Below are 13,915 nucleotides of genomic sequence, written 5' to 3'. Positions count from 1 at the left end.
CTTACCCCCTCTGCTGCCGCCGCTGGGGCTGCGGCCGGCGCAGGCTGATGACGCACGAGCGCCCTCCTGCGTCTGCGCAGGCTGCAGGGAGCCGCGCCGCCGCCATCTTCCCTCAGGGCAGAGCGCGGCGGACATCTTTAGGCAGGGCAACGCGGGGCTGTGCCGCCGCCGCGGGCCAAACGTCGCCTGGCTCACCATCCCTCGCCTGCTCCGCTGCGGGAGAGGCTGCACAACCCAACCCCTCCTCGGCCGGGAGGCAGCAGTCGCTCCCGCTGTATCCCGGGGCACCGCCCGCCACCGCGGGAGCGGTCGCCCGAAGCAGCGTGCCCGCGCTACTGCGCATGCGCCCTGCGCGCCGCGCCGGGGTGTAGGGAGTCCCCGGGTTTGGGGGCTATCGGGTCGGGGGGTGCCATCCTTCTTCCGTGGGCCCCCATCCCCGATAGCTCCGCCGTCCCCAGTGGGCCTTCCCATGCCCCGCGGGGCTTCCACCCTCCTCCGTGGGCTGCCTATGGCCCGCAGGGCCCCCGTTCCCTATGGGCCCTCCATGTGTGGTGGGGCTCTGCTGTCTCCTGCGGGCCCCCCATCCTTCGTGGGGATCCCCCATCCCATGGGCCTCCCCTTTCCCCGTGGGGCTCCTTCTTGTTCCATGGGCTCCCCACTTCCTGTGGGACTCCCCTCACCCCCATGTTAATAACATTCTTGTTAATGGCCCTCCATTTGAGGCTGGAGTCATGTCCCACCCTGTCCCACGGTCCTTTCCAGGAAGATGGAGATGTTCCTCTCCCCTGTCCCAAACCAGACACAGCCTCTGGTCCCGGCGGATCCTCCCTTCCACAGGCAAGACCCCTCCTAATCGTGGTATGAGTTAGAAAACTACTGGCAGAGAACAGATTGTTCCTGTCTGCTGCTTTGCTGCCTGCATGTAAATAGTTGTGTGTCATTTACCATCTGGCAGAGGGATGCGAGTACCGAGGCAGTGACTGCGCTGGGTGCCAGGCGGGAGGTGTACCAGCACCGCAAGTGGCTCATATGGCTCAGAGGCTGCCGGTGGCTCGGGGCAGCACCTGTTTGCTGCAGTGCAACCGGTGAGCGATAGTTACATCTAGGACCATCAGACTGGGAGTCCCCAGCCCCTCTTCTGCCAGGGTGGTGGATGCGGAGGGGAGCCGGGAGGGACAGGCATGGGCTCTGGATGCATTTTAGGGGGCCGTCTGCCTACACTTGCCCATGAATGAGCAAAATACATGAGGACAGGCTCCTCAGAGGACCCTGGTCTCCAACAGCACCTCTGCCCATCCCAAAGAGATGGTGGCTGCATGTGCCTTTGGTTGGGGACCCAGCACCCACCCTGGCTGCTTCCCTGCGGCTTTTCAAAGGCACTTCAGTGAACCTGGAGTCACTGCAGGCACGCAGAAACGGTGAGTCAGGCCCCACAATTGCCAGGCTTGGCTGCTGCTCACGTTCAGTGACGTTTTTTCAAAGCTGAGTCTGAGGGTTGTTCAGGGCTTGGTGTTTTTTTCAGATGATTTCTGGATTCTGAGATTTGGGGGCTTGAGTTTCACAGTTTGGTTTTGGTGGGGTTTGTTTTTTTTTTTACTCTAATGGGGAGACTCATTTTCTAAAAAAGGACCCCTCGTGCCAGCTGAAATTGCCACATCTTCATTCCTAGGAAGATTTGGGAGCGCAACCTCCCCTTGCCTGGGATGAGGCTCATGGCAGACCCGCAAACGCCAGGGGTCAGGCACTACCAGTCTACATAAGCAGTGTCTCCCACCCACTCCGCTGAAGCACAAATGACTCCACAGCACGCAGAGCACACGATGATCACCTCCTCAATCTGTTCTTCCCCCCCCTCCCCCTTTTAATTGCTTGTGATCATCTCACGCTTTAACCCAGCCTTGGTGAATGTGATTCATCTTGGCTGCTCTTAAGGCAGAACGGGAAGGTTACAATGCTGCTCTCCACTGTGTTGATGTGATGTACCCTGCCCATGAAATAATCTATAGCTGGTGTTATGGGGCCATGTATCTTCTTGAATTGCAACACCTTAAATGCAACAAATAGCCACTTAATCGATACGAGTTCGTTCTCCTTCTTTATGGAAAATTGGGCTGACTCCTGATCTGTTTCCATAGGAACGGGCTGGGAGACTGGGAGAGCCACCAGCTGCCGAAGGCCCGGCGTTAATGCAGCCATGGCATCTGCTTCACACCACCAGAAGCTCCAGCTCTCAACATCGTGGCCACGTAAAGCTGAGTCAATTTGTGCCGGAGATAAGGAGCTGCCAGCTGATAACTGGCTTACATGCGGGTACCTGCGTTATTCCCGCAGATTTTGGTGGAGGATGGAGGGGGCTCCTTTGCTCACCCAGCACCAGCATGGCCGGATGCTGGGGCTCATCCTGCCCCGCTGCTTCCGTGGGGGCTCCCCCAAACCCACCGTTTCCCCGGGGCTGAGCAAAGGCTTCCCCGCGCGATGGCAGCATTTGCTAAATCTCCAGCACAAGCTGGAGATGCCTCAGGTGTCTGCTTTGTTTTGCTTCCCTCTTATGAAATGAAATGAGAGGAAATAAATTGTAGCACAGCTCCCCCGCCCGACTTTCTGTTCAAATGCCAGTTCTCAGCTAAGGCTATTGTTCTGCAGAGTTTCATTTTAAACTGCTTTATTAGACACTCTAAAATATCACTTCCTCGCTCTTGAAGGCAGCCTGTTCCTACAAGGGAGATAAAAGCTGATGGCTTGATTGCAAAGGGGACGTTTTGTTACTCTCCTACATCAGCTGACTGCATTTTTTAATTGAAGGCAGCCCTGGGAGTGGTGGTGTATTATTAGCCTTGCCGGTGCCTGCTCCCCTCCACCCCAGGGGCAAGCTCTGCTTTTGCACTGCTGAGGCAAGAGGTTCAATTAGGTTTTGGCCTTCTTGCAGAAGCGCCCATCAAGCGCTCCAGGCTCCTCATATGTGGAGCGAGGAATTGGGCCGAGTCAGTTCCCACGTCCTCCCAGATGTTGCTTGCTCTTGTGTCTGGCCACAGACGTGCAGCTGGGAACTGGCATGGAAAATCTCCATAACTCCAGTGCCTTTAGTTCCCCTTGGAGGGGAAAAAATACTTCATTTTCTTCCAGTAGATTTTTATTGTAGCTATAAGAATGGTGCAGGTAACGCACAGGAGACACTGCCCCATCCTGAGCCTGGGGGTTCAGTCTGGGCAGCGCAGAAAGGTGCTGGTTCCCAGGAAGTGATTTTTTTTTCACCCGCTTTGCCCCTCCTGCTCCTGAGAGGCTGGTTCCTGGCTGGGGAAGCAGCAGAGCTATCCAGAGCATTGCACAACCTTTTTTTCTCAAGGCTCCTTGCCACTCAGTGAAGGGGCGAACCTGAGCTTTGATACAGGCCCAGCAGCTGCCATGTCTGTGCTCCCAAGACGTCAGCAGCGATTACTCATCTCGAGAGCTCCTGGTGCGGAGCAGAGGGGAAGGGGGAACTCTGCCACATCTCCTGGCACCTCTGTCCCCACGATGCTTATCCCCCTTGGGCACCAGTGTGCTCCAGGGACACGACGGCATGCTCCCGTGGCTTTTGTTATTGGTTCTGAGCTGCCGTGGAGCCCAGCAGGGAAAGGCAGGTGGGGCTGGCACAGCTGCAGCAGGCGAAGGAGCCGGCGCGGTGACTCCCACAGCAGCTGCAGCAGTGGGAAGCAGCATGTTTTTATTCTGGCTGTTACAAAAGGTACCCTTGGAAATAGGCAGGAGAAGGCAGACTGCGGCGCAGCCACCCGCATGGCAGGGGGTGCCATGTGAGCACGGCCTTCAACTTTAGCTCTTGGATGCTAAGAGGCTCATCCATCATGTTTTTGTAGCCATCACAGCCTCTGCTTGGCAAGACCTACCCTGTGGTGGTCTCCTCCAGCCCGGTGCCATGATGGTCAGGGGCTCCTTCAGCTCAGAGAGCGGTTGTGGGAACACTGGCCGCTCCCACCATGAAAAAGCATGCTTCAGATGCCAACATTTCTCCTTGGCATCGCTCCAGTCCCGTCAGCCTCTCCCTTACCAAGCTGTCATCTCTTGGGTGATGGCCAAAGCATCACTGCAGGGTGTCAGACGGGGACCCTGGACAGACCTCAAGCCACCCAGCACACCTCAGAGCTTGTACTTGGAGGGGGACCGGCAAGGAGAAGGGGGTTACTGTCACTGCTCTGAATTAGCGCACCTGATGCGTTGGTTCCCAGAGAGTGAATCAGTTAAATTAATGAATCCTCCCTAATGCCAGAATTCAAGGAGCTTCCTAATACATGTCAGCCAAGTTGGCATTAATACTCTCTTCTGTGACCTTTACATTGCAACCCAAGTCTAGGTTCCCCTTTTTGCCCTTTGCTATTCCCTTTCATATTTAATATTAAATCTGATTTATCTGCAAGATAAATCGTGTGCTCAGACAAATTGAAGGGATTTCACAATCGTCCCCAGGGCAGAGCCACAGATGGGATAAGCATCAGCCCGAGGGTAAAAGGCATCCTGGGCAGCCCCGGGCAGAGCTGCCGGCTGCTGCTCCCTTGCTGCTTGTCACCACGTCAGTGCCCGATTTTCACCCGCACCACTTGCAGTGCTTGCCGTGGGGCTCCCTGCTGACTCCACCATTTTCTTCAAGGTCAGCACCCAGCAAAGTCCGGGGGCCGCCCGGGGCGGGCAGCTGCTGCTCTCCACTCCTCTTGATTAATGTGCCATTGAGCACAGAGAGACTCTAATGGACCATCTCGCAGGGGAAAGCCTGGCGCAGCCGTGTCTCCGAAGGGCTTCCTTGTGTGTAGAACTCCTTTGTGCCTCCCACGGGATCCTATTACACCTCCTTCGCTGCTTTTTCTTTATTCGCTGCAGATTATTTTTTTCATGCAGCACAAACCAACTGCCAGAACGAGCAACACACACTGATGGAGAGGCAGGAGGGTGGCTGGAGGGAGTGATGGATGACACAAGAGATGCTGGTTGCAGATCTCAGGGACATGTACAGCACTTTAATTGGTCAGCCTGCACAGATTTCCTCACAACAGCACTTTTTAATCTAAAAGAAAGCAAGAAACTGGAACGTGTCTTGCTTCTTTCATGGCTTCCCTGGAGGCAGCAGCAGCACATTAAGGAAAAAGAGAAGGAGGAGGAAAAAATAGTCAGAAGCACCAGGTGGCTGAATATCTTGCAGCCTAATTGATTCCTCTTTAATTAGTACAAAACCTGTTGCTCTCAACCAATGTTCAGTGCCAGCTTTGGAGCAAGCAGCATCCTCCCCGGCCCCGTGCCAGCACGGCTTGGTGTGGCGGAGGGAGGAGAGGAGGTGCAGGGAACAGTGTGGGGTTGACGGTGCCTCTTCCGTACCTGGGAACGGGGCCACCTCCGGCTTCTACGACTTTCTTCGAGGCAGTGAGAGCAGGAAGGAGGAAAGCTGGCTGTGTCGGTGCCCATTGCTCACCAAGCCACAGCAAGGGGCTTGGATGGGACCATCTGGAGTAACTGAGACTTCAGGGGCATTTCTCTGCCTGTGCCTGGCCTCACTTGGGAAATGCTCACAGTTTCTCACCCAAATCCAGTTATTTTTCAAATGGAAAAGAGCTCAACTTCATTTTCAGTGAAGTTACTTTTCTGCTTTTTGCCTCCTGACTTTTGAAAGGATGTCCAAGCCCTTGCATGGCTTTGAAACCAAGCTCTGTGTTGCCAAGGACTGCTCTGGGTTAGGTGGTGACTTTGCCAAGCACATCAAAACTCACCCCCTGCAGCACACATCTCTAGTGCTTCCAGAAATGCTGCCTTATGGTTTTAATTCTTTGGTTCTTCTGACCTGTGCAAGGGCTTCCCCTGGCACAGGGTGGCTGTGGGGGCTCTAATGTCACCCAGCAGCTTCTCCCCAGCAGACCTGGGAGTCAGACCCTGCTCCTGGCCCTGGGTCTTCGTTTTTGTTGAAATATCGTCGCAGATGAGGTGATAACTTGTCTGCAGGTTTTACAGCAAAGCCCCTGCCACCGGCCGGCTGGCGACAGTTGCTGCTGCTCCAGCACAGCGGCTGCTCCCCAGCAGGAAACACAGAAATACCCATTTAGGTAGAAAAGTGTCATTGACCATTGCAATTTACAGCCGATTCCTGCTGAGAAACCCTTCTTACTGCGCGAGCATCAGGCCAGCAGGCTCTGGGAAATGGAGATGGCTTCTTCCACCCTGATAACTATGCAAAGGGGCACAAATGCCATTAACACGAGCCTGGCATCTTTTCGTGCAGACACATCCTCGGTGGGTGCTCACGGGAATTGCAGGTGTGTCTGGGAGAGAAGAGGAAGCTGATGTGCAAAAGCTGTGGCCTGAGCAGGAAGCTCAGGAGCTGAAATACACCCTGCCAGACCTTGCACACAGACCCAGCCTCACGTGTCACCACTGGGCAGGGAGACTGTGCAAAAGCGGCACCATCACAGGCTCTGGTAACTAACGAATCCCAGCGGTATGGCCCCGGAGCAGGAGCCTGACCATCCGTCTACAGGCTCTTGAGGACTCAGGAGCAGTTTTCACAGTGCCGAGCTGTTTGGCTGATGTTGTACAGACCTCTCTGAAGGTGCGATCTGGCCTGCAGACCTCACACCACCGCGCAGATAATTAACACTAACAAATGACCCAACCCCGTCGGTGCCTGGAATCCCGAGGCTGGGGTGATGAATTAGCAGCTGAGCAGCCTCAATTTTACATTGGAAAAGGAGTCCATTCAAGATGGAAATAGCTGCAGGACAGGCCCCCAGCTCATTTTATTTCTGCAGAAAGTGCAGGAAGGTGTTTGCAGGAGGGTTTTCTGCCTGGGTTTGGGACTTGTGGACCAGATCTGGATTACCCAGCTGGAAGCCACTGCTCCCCCTTGCTCACCGTCCACCCCATCCCCTCAGGAGCAAAAGCTGCTCCACAGGGAGAGAGGCTCACTGCTAATGAGCTGGGAAAATGCTGGTGTGCAGAAGCCGTAGCTCAGCACTGGAGCCATTTTCCTGCCTGCGTGCAAACGCAGAGCCTGATCCGAAGACCCTGGTCCCTTGCCTGCCCTCCGTCATCCCCGAGAGCTGCCTCCCACATCTCGCTCACTCCCAGCGGGCAGGTGCCAATTCAAACCCGTGTCTTGTGGAGCCATTTGCTTGTGGTTTTTGTCTCCCCTGTGGAAGGCCTGCAGTTCCCCACTGTTTATAAAAAGCTCTATCTGTAAGGAACTGTTGAGCAAAACAATAGCTTTTTATTTTTCCCCCTCTTTTCCTCCAAAGTGCGCTTCCCCTCCTGTCACTGCAAACACCAGTGATGCTGCGGGCACATCGCACTGGGATGGGTGAAGATGCCCAGACCCTCACACTGACAGCAGCATCCTCCCTCCCTCCTTGGGCGGGGAAAGCAAAGGGCAAATGGCTGAAGGGAGGCGGAGATCCGCGTTTATGGACATGATTCTCTTTCTCCTGGGAGAAGCCTTAATCCCAAGCCATTAGTAAAACCAGATTTCATACGGCACGCAAAGATTAAACGAATTTTGCCTTGTCTCCGTGGGCAGTATCAGAAATACAGCTGCCTTCATACGTTAGGGATCTGCTGCACTAAGCCACTAATACAGGAAATGAAGCTCCAGGGTTTTAATCACCTATCAAAGAGTCCCCCAGACTGTTAGAGGTATTTTTAGGATTTACAGGTATTAGCTCAAAAAAAAAAGAAAAGCCTAATTTATCGATTCATCACGATTCAACTACTGCACATCACCCCCCTCCTCCTCTGCTGGCCCTGCAACACCCATAGCTGGGTTAGCCAGGGGGGTCGTGCCTGGTGGTACCCTCCTGGCCTGCATATGGGGATGCATTTTGGGGCAGCCAGTCCCTCAGGCTGCTGTCTTAGCGCCCACTCGCTGATGGAGCGAGCCAAAGCTTGCAGTGCAGCGTTGCCAGGCTCTGAGCAAGGCTTTTGACTCGTCGCCTGGATTTAGCAGCGCTCAGTGGGAAAGGATCCAGCTTCCCCTTCTCTCTACCAATGCGTTCCCTCTGTGAAAGTTGTTTTTTTGCCCTTTGCACCCCAGCTAGCTTTTACCTTTGTTTCCTTAGAGGTAAGGGATGAACCAAGCCATTAGCAGAGCTGGAGGGAGCAGCCCAGCTCTGATGTTTGGGCAGAGCCGGGGTGAGCGGGAGGGAAATCCTTGGGGAGCCTTGGTGCAGAGCCAGAGGAAAGCGCATCCACCATGCCTTCGAGCTCCTCTGCTCTCTCCTTGAGCCACAGCCCGAGCACACGGGAACCCCAACCCCCTTCAGAAAAGCCCTTTTGGGAGCAGGTGGCTGGAAAACACCTCGCTGCTCATGTAAAGCAAGGCAGCTGCGCGGGAGCCAGGGATTCTCGAGAGGCAGCAATTAGCGCATGTGGTTCTGCAAAGCACCCAGGAGCTCCCAGCTCTGGAGACGCTACCCCAGCCTCAGCATCCCCCCGCACAAGGGGATGCTTCCCCCTTGCCAGGGTCTCCCCAAAGCATGCAGATAGACCCCAAGACGCTTCCCGAGGATGCACGGGATTGCTCAGCACCGTTGGTGGAAGAACCACACTGAGCACAATCCTCACAGTGCAAGGCTTTCCTACGGCGAGGTGTAACCGCAGCAGAAACGCCTCCAACATTGCTCCACAGCTGGACCCTGACCCCAGTGGCAAAAAGAGAGCTCCCAAGACCAGCAAAACAGATGGGTCTGAAGCATTTATAGATGTACGTATATATCATATATTTGTGTGTGTAACTATACATAGATAGCTGCATACTTACACACCCGCACAGGTAAATATTTATAGATACTGACCTCTTCAGATTAAAGTCCAAGGCACTTTTTACAGTGAACAGGTTAAAGCCATAGTTTAAAACATGCCTGTTTCTGGGTACAGCTTGGGTTTATGGCAAGGCTGTGGAGACGGGCCAGTCCCCGCTCCCTTCCCTCCAGCCAAGAGATCGGACCAGAAGGAGGAAGCCCAGGGCCAGATCCTGACCACAGAAACACGCAAGCAGCTCCTGCTGGGAAGTGCATCGGCAGGTCAGGGCGTGCTGAGACCTCAGCGGGAGGAAGAACACTTTGGGCAGAAGAAGGAGCAGAGCTGGGCGCATGTCTTTCAGCACCCACAGCACCGGAGGTCCCGGCCAAGAGCACCCACCGGGCAAGCAGTGCCAGAGCCCTGCCCAGTGCCCCATGGGGCTCTGAGGCGGCTCATCCCACAGGGAAATAATTAATCCCACGGAGCAGCTTTTCCTCTCCCCTGCAAAAGCCCCTCTCTGCTGCCCTGAGCCCTCTCAGTGCCTTTCAGGAGGGAGCTCAGAGCTGGAAGAGAAGCTGGGACCAGTGCAGAGCCTTGAAGCAGCATCTTCCCCTTCTCAAACTGCTGAGGAATCACCTTCCCCACCAGCAAACCTACCCAGTGGCCATTACACAGGGCCTCTGAGCCAGCTGGGAGCTGCTGGGCAGGAGAAGCCCGAGGGAGAGCGGTGCAGAGGGCCAAAGCACCCTAGAAATCCCCAGGCACCCCCAGACCCAGCTGGCAGCAGGGGAGGCTCAGCCCTGCCCTCCCCGGGGGGAACCAGCCCCTCTCCTCTGGCAGAGCTATAAACCCCCAAGCTGGTCCCGGCCATGTCCCAACAAGGGGCAGCTGCCTCCAGCAACTGCCCCACAAGTGGGGCCAAATGTGTAGGGCAGGAACAGCCCCAACCAGACAATCCCAGGCAGCCACCATCTGCCAGCTGGTTTCTGAGGGGGGATTTCAGGTCTAGAGGACCAGCAAGGAGCCGCTGGAGCTCATGGCAGCTCTGACCCTTTGGGATTTAACTGGCCTGGGAGGGTCAGGCCAGCACAGCTGTGACAGTAATAACAGTGATACCAATGATGGCACGGCAGTGACTGCGACTCTGATGGGGAAGAGCCAGCATTGGGGCTTTTAGGCTTTCTCTGGGCAAAAGCAGCAAGAATTGGTCCCATAGGCGCTGCTCGTTCCTGGACGTGGTCACGTTCCATGTGGGAAGACTGGCCAGGAAGGAGCATCAGGGCTGCAAAAGAACATTTTAAGACTTATTTGCCCACAGATCTTGATCCAATGGGGATCAGGTCTAGCAGCTCAGGAGCTGGAGGTAAGGAAGAGAATGCTCTTTGAGGCTCGAGGAGTACATCAGCTGGAAGGCTGAGATGGAGCAGTCCCTGCAACCTCATCATGTTTCTCTTTCATGCTCAGGACTTTGTCCTCCTACACCATTGCAGCCTCAGGTTGGAGGGAGCAAAAGCTACAGCTCCCCAGAGCAGGGCACGAAGCCCAAACCGGACACCTCCCAGGCACAGTGGCTGCATTCCCTTGGAGCAATTCACCCCGGGAGAGCAGGATCGCTCCCGGGAGTGCAGACCTTGCCTGCAACAGTGCAGGTCACCGGGGAAGGGCTGCCCTTACCCCCATCCCAGAAATTAGGTGTTGACCTGAGAAGAAAAAGTGAGCATGCTATTTCTGCCTGTCTCCTTCTAAGCAAATGCCACACAGCCCAGCTCCACGTCTAGGGTGCTAAAGCAGGCAGGAACAGTCCTGCCTGCCTGCCTGCCTGTCACCAGGCGAAAGGCAGAGCAGCATGTTTCAGCAGCCAGTACAGTGCAGACCAGCACCATCACCCTTTCCTAGGCACAAGTCATTCCCTAGTTCAAAGCCTCCCTGGATCCTGCCCGTGCTGAGCCAAAACATGCCGAAAGTCTGGCTGGAGAAGGGGAGCATCATGCTCCACACTACTTCTTCCACAAGAGCCTGCATCCTGAGGGAAAGGGGGAATTTTGGCTCTTGCACAGCTCATGCCTAGGGAGCTGAGTCCCTCCTTCAGCTGGAGGAGATGACCTGGAGGGGCAATGGCTTTCCAGAAACTGCTGAGACCCCAGGAGAAAAGTGGGGGGCAGATCTTTCCCTAGGGAGAAGCAAAGCTCTGGTGCCATCAGCCTACGTGGATCTGGACCTGCTAAAGGCCAGCTTCCAGGTAATGGGAACAAATACCTGGGGGGTAGAGGATAAGGAGCGTGGGGAGCCTTTCTGGCTGGGGTCCTGCACCCCTCCTCTGCCACCCTGGCCTCCATCCTCACCAGGAGCAGCGGCTGTACTCAGAAACAGACATTTTTGGCAGCAGGCTGGCGTTGCTGCCTGCTGACAACCAGGTTGGGTACAAAACCATAATTGAAAGTTACAATAACTTTTATAATATAGCAATATATTTCATAGTTAAAATAAACTATTATGCTTTCCCCTATTGTTAAAAAAGAAGCGAGCAGTACAGAGGCAAGATGCAAACCCAGGTCGAAGCTCCTTAAGTCTGGACAGAAACGTCTGTGAGTTTGCAGAGAGGATGTGGTATTTTTCTGGCATTTCTAGGACGTTTCCTCGCAGGCAGTGCAGGGAGGAGGTTCGTGGAGCAAAAAACCCGAGGCTGTGCCAAAAATGAGACTGGCTGTGGCTAGGTGGGTCCTGGAGGGGCTTCGGGGTTCAGCCCTGTTGGCGCATGGGGTCGGATGCTTCCCAGCTGCAGAAGGTCAGCATCTCTTTGGGATTATAACTCTGCATCGCAGTTTTGTTCTTGTGCTTTTCCTCCACCTTGGTCACTGGTCCCAGCTCTTCTCTCTGCTTGTCCTCATGCCCTTTGGGGCCACAGGCTCCAAAATGACGTTCTCAGGGTGTGTAGACAGCACTGGCTGGGGAGTATTTACCAGAGCTCTGTAACGGAGACCTGCCGGCCGCTGCCAGGAAGGGAAGCTCCAGCTTGAGCTACCACGCACGCTCCACTGGGTGTGAGCTGGGGGGCTGCCACCTGCACTGAGGCCGCTCAACTGCTGGTGACCAAGAGCCACTTGCAGGGAGCAGGGCAGCAGCTCCAGGTGGGCACCCTGGTCCCAGAGAACCCCAGCACTGGGGGATGCCATGGGCTGGACTGTGCTGGGGGCTCCCCCCCATTCCTGCCCTCACCATGGCCTCAGGGCAGCTCCCCGGTCCCAGCAGCGGGGCTGGGGCAGGGGGTTAGTCTCGGTGCTGGCCTCGGTGAGGTCTGGTGAGCTCGGTGCTCAGGGCTACCGGCACCAGTGTTGAAGCACTGGCAGGGGTGAGGGTGCAATACAGGGGTACAGGCGGTGGGGTGCAGGGAGCAGGGTGGGGTACAGAGTGTAGGGTGGGGGCTGCAGGGTGTGGGATGGGGGCACAGGGCTGTGCAGGATGCAGGGTACAAGGTGCAGACCCAGGGCTGCAAGGTCTCAGGCAGAGGCCTCATCTGGGGTGCAGGGGTGAGGCTGGGGGATGCAGGGTGTGGGGTGCGAGGTGCAGAGATCATACCACCCCAGCCCAGCTCCTGTCAGCCCTGGTGAAATCCCGCTGAAGCAGTGCGTCTGCCCCAAGACAAGGATCTCTTGCACCCATTGCAATCCTGAAGCACTCACCACTGGCTCTTTACTCCCCTTCAGTGCCTCCGGTCCCAGAAAGCTGACAGGTCTTGACAGCAACCCAGTCTTGTCTGACTTGGTTTGATTTCCCAGACTTGATCATTAGCCCGTAAGGAGGTTCCCACTGGTGACAGAGATTCTTGAGCAGCAATACTTCCTCTGGCTCTCTGACACCTTCGGATACATCTTTGCACCTCACCCCATACACAGCCCCGTTACATGCAGCAGTTTGTTCCTGCCTGAACCCTGGGAGAGGTGCAGAAGCTTTTTCTCTGCTGGCTGCCTGCAGGCCAGTGAAGACGCTGCATTTCAGGCTCATTCTCAGAATTTGCAACCTTTTCTCCATTGCCACACTGGAAACCTCCTTACAGAGGTGGGCAGAAGCTTCTGCTGCCAGGGAGGTAGGGCTGAGGGTCACCTGTAGGCACACGGGGAGCAGCAGCAGGGCTAAGAATAGACCTTGGGGGGACTGCCAAGGTAGCAACGCTCTCCCAGCCATCCTGCCCACCCTGCAATTATACTAATGACAAGAGCTTGGAAGAGGGGAAGAGCAGCTCATTCCCAGAAGCCGAGTATCTCCTGCCGGCCGAGGATCAGAAAAGGCTGGCAGCAATCGCTGTGTGCCTCCTCTCCTCCTTGAATGTGATGGAAACGACCATGTCTTGCCACCCTGCTACCAATGGGCTCAATACAACCACCTCTGCAGCTCCGGGAGCTCATTTTGCAGTACTCCTGCTGTTGCCCTGCAGCCTTCCTCCTCCTCTTCCTCCTCCTGCCGCTGTCTGGGGCCAGCAGGGGGGAGAGCTCCTCACTAACTACTGCTTGTTTTCTGTGTAACTTTAATTGTAGGGCACAAAAAGTAAGCCACCTACCACTGGCAGCAAGTGGAGATTTGCACAGAAATTCCTCAGCATCGGGCTGATACATCCCTGCCTATGTACGCACAAAATCCAGCGTTATTTATGGAAGGGAAAGAGTTACAAAGGAGAAGATTACAGGCTGAGTATACCTGGAGTAACACAGTAACTTTGATTACAATTACTGACACTGCTGGGTGAGGTGTAATTAATATCATGGAGTAATTACATGGTTACTTCATCTGTTTAAAAATATATAAATAGCCTCTGCTGAGTTTTCATTGAAAGCAGCAAACACCAGCCCCAAAGCCGGAGCCCAGCAGCAGCAGGCAAGGCTCCGTGCAAGGATCCGGCAGAACCCAAACACAACCCCAGGGCAGAACTGGGGAGGAAAAAGGGGGAAATGGTGAAAGCGGAACAGAAAATGGCTGGTTCCAGAAGTAGCCAGGTGATGCCAAGGGTACCTCAGGAAGCTGACCGCCGGCAAAAAAAAGTAAAGCATGATGGGCTGCGCTTCAGCAGGCACAGGCAGCGGCTAATGCCGAGCACGGGCGCTGTTGCTGAGAGGGCACCGGATGGTGCCGCTGATCCCCACCAAACCCAGCAGAA

At 55.3% G+C, this 13,915-nt stretch overlaps 1 protein-coding gene across 1 annotated transcript in view; it reads right to left on the bottom strand.

The window, feature by feature from the left end:
* The window catches only part of ADAR (adenosine deaminase, RNA-specific), a 13,460-nt gene extending 13,142 nt beyond the window's left edge, over window positions 1-318 (bottom strand). Inside the window, exon 1 of the mRNA XM_010564035.1 lies at window positions 6-318. The gene's annotated coding sequence lies outside the window, so the exon portion shown is untranslated. The remainder of the gene's footprint in view (window positions 1-5) is intronic.
* Window positions 319-13,915: the final 13,597 nt, after the last annotated feature.

The sequence above is a fragment of the Haliaeetus leucocephalus genome, unplaced genomic scaffold (assembly GCF_000737465.1).
Source record: "Haliaeetus leucocephalus isolate CR32 unplaced genomic scaffold, Haliaeetus_leucocephalus-4.0 Scaffold175, whole genome shotgun sequence".
Taxonomy (NCBI): domain Eukaryota; kingdom Metazoa; phylum Chordata; class Aves; order Accipitriformes; family Accipitridae; genus Haliaeetus; species Haliaeetus leucocephalus.
The sequence above is the reverse complement of the archived record's forward strand: the minus strand, read 5'-3'. Positions and strand labels throughout refer to the sequence as shown.